The sequence below is a fragment of the Triticum aestivum genome, unplaced genomic scaffold, assembly GCF_018294505.1.
Source record: "Triticum aestivum cultivar Chinese Spring unplaced genomic scaffold, IWGSC CS RefSeq v2.1 scaffold10393, whole genome shotgun sequence".
Lineage (NCBI taxonomy): Eukaryota > Viridiplantae > Streptophyta > Magnoliopsida > Poales > Poaceae > Triticum > Triticum aestivum.
The window spans coordinates 1-2,779 of NW_025244170.1; the positions used below are offsets into that span (position 1 = coordinate 1).

At 41.6% G+C, this 2,779-nt stretch overlaps 1 pseudogene; it reads right to left on the reverse strand.

Annotated features, from left to right (window-relative positions):
* Positions 1–740: 740 nt before the first annotated feature.
* On the reverse strand, positions 741–1,474 carry LOC123177015 (uncharacterized; annotated as a pseudogene).
* Between the last annotated feature and the right edge of the window lie 1,305 nt (positions 1,475–2,779).

The window sequence follows — 2,779 nt, forward strand, 5'->3', positions numbered from 1 at the left end:
TTGGTGCACGCTGGCTTCACCAAATAGTCGCACGCCCCATGTGTTATGCCCTTCATCACAGCCTTCTTGTCGCAATCCACAGATAGCACTGCATGACATATGGCCCGTAACTTAGCTTTGGAATTTGTAACTTCACAAAAATCTGTGAACTGGACATGATGTTTTCCCCAATGCTTAAAGGAAGAAAAAGTTCAAATGTTCTTGAAATGTGCCATGCAATCGGAGAAGCAAATGTATTACACATGATTTTCAAACAATATCATGGCTATCATAAATTTGGTGTTTCAAAGCACATTAAATGGGACAAATTTCACAGATTCAATAGAAATAAACAGAAACAATGGCTAAAAAGTAACTATAGCACAATGTCAAGAAATCTGCAAGATTGTGGATATTATCGTTAGCCTACTAAATGTATCTACTTAAAAGTGGCACTCCTACTTTATATGCTATATATTCTCAAGAGTAAATTGTTTTCAAGACTAATAATCTCAAGGAGATTGAAGAAGAGTAATCCTTTACCCGTAAAAAAGATGAGTAATCCTTTAATAATGTGAACACAATATAGGTAATTTCCGAATTGTATATTTCATGCCAACCTAGCAAATGGGTGCGGTGCAATTGTATACTTTCTCCAAAATTAATTAATTAATATCCTGGATCTCCAAAATTCAGGAGTAAAAGTACGCTCTCTTTTTTTGCGGGGTAGTAAAAGTACGCTCTTGAAGACAATTGCCAGCTCATGGCATGTTAAAATGAAAGAAAAAAAGACTTTAAGTTGAGCAGTGAGAGTACTGATGACGGGCAGATCCATCTCAAGGTGGATGAGCTCAAGGAGCTTGAAGCCGTCCATGCCTGGCATGTGCACGTCGGTGATCACCAGGTCGAACTCTGCCTTCCCGCCCTTAGCATCTTCAACGCTGTCTTCGCGTCCGTCACGGTCGTTGCTGTACAGCAGCAAGGATTACTCACAGAAAGAAGAAAGGATCACCTAGCTCTGATTCTAATTTCTAATGGACTAGGGCGGAGAGACTCACGGTTGTATTTGCAGCAACGCAGAACGACCTCCAGTACCTTGAGGCAGACGCTGTCGTCGTCCACAGCGAGCACGCGCAGCCCCTCCGGGAACTTGTCCCCTGCCGGAGCCTCCATCCTCTGCCTTTCATCCCCACCCATAGCCACCATGTTCTCCGGAATTCTTCTCACCTGGCAAGGCAAACGCCATCAAGAAACAACTAATTAGAAAACAACGGGGGGTAACCAACACAAACCCCGCAACAATCAAGAGCACAACCCAAAACCTCCTACAATGACTTCCTCGCGATAGGAAGAACAGAACAATGTGGATTTGAGAGGAGAAGGACCGCGGTGGTGAGAGGGATAGAGGATGCAGGGAGCTATTTATAGGAGGAGACAGGGGTGGAAGTCCTGCGTTCCAGAGGTGGAAGGCCCTCTGCTCCCCGGTCATGTGTGCGCTGCAGACGTTCGGATTTTTCGGTTGAATGGAGATGGAGAAAGAGAAAGATATATCGTTTACAAAGAAGAGAAAGAGATATATATCCTACAGGAGATAGATGTCTGTTGTTTAGTGCCGTTTCTGCTTTCATTCCCCTTCCACGAACCTTCCTATTTTTCTTTCCGTCCATTGTCAAATGTCAGCATATCTGTTCGTGAGCCAGTCTTGGTTTTCATTTTGGTGTTTTCTCCCGATGCTGGAGCTATAGATGATATCATCTGTATTACAAAAGAGGGTCTTGGAGATGATATCTCAAATTAATACCCGGCCTCATCTCAATTCTCACCTAATTTTTTTGGTGCGTTGAAACAGTATGATCAGTATATCAAATCGATCATATATTTTCAGTTATCTGAATTACTGCATTATGTGATATATAAACCAAGAGATGATCCATTCGATGAGCGAGGTCATTTGGATGACGGGCCTAGTGTGAGCCCAGATATTTCTTTGAATGAGGTGATTAGGCTCCTTCCATGAGAGGAGAGCAAAACCACGGGTCTGTTCCTGTTTTATATCTTTTCTTTTGTTGTTTTGCCACCAAATGCTCTGAATTACGAAGGTGAGGCTCTTGCTTTTTTCAGTTGAATGAAGATGGAGAGAGCGTCTTTTTACTTGCTTTGACCGGGCAAGGAGAGGGTGTGCATTCGTATACTTGTGATTGAATGGCACCGTGAAAATCTGGAGGCCTAAATGTATACGTTACATGTCTTGATTACAAAGAAGCGAGAGAGAAAGAAAGATGTCTCATTTACAAAGAAGGGAAGGAAATATATATCGTGCAGGAGATAGATGTCTGTAGTTTAGTGCCTTTTTTGTTTTCATTCTCCTCCATGAAGCTTCCTATTTTTGTCTCCATTCCATTGTCAAATGTCAACATATCTCTTCGTGGCCTGGCACTTGACCCGGTCCACTTTCTTGGTTTTCGTTTTGTTGTTTTCTCACCCCAGATGTTCGAGCTACAGATGATATCATATGTATTCCAAAAGAGGGTCCTCGAGATGATTTGGTGCGTTCAAAGAGTATGATCAGTATCTCAAATCCATTATCCATTTTCAGTTATCCGAAAATACTGCATCATGTGATATACAAACTAAGAGATGATCCATTGAACGAGTGAGGTGATTTGGCGGCTGGGCCTACTGAACCCAGAATTTTGTTCAATAGAAATCCTATTGAAAAGTTTGAAATCTGAAAATAATTCCACCTGTATGTATATATTACATATGTGTAAAAATGTATTAAAATATACTTTGCATGAGG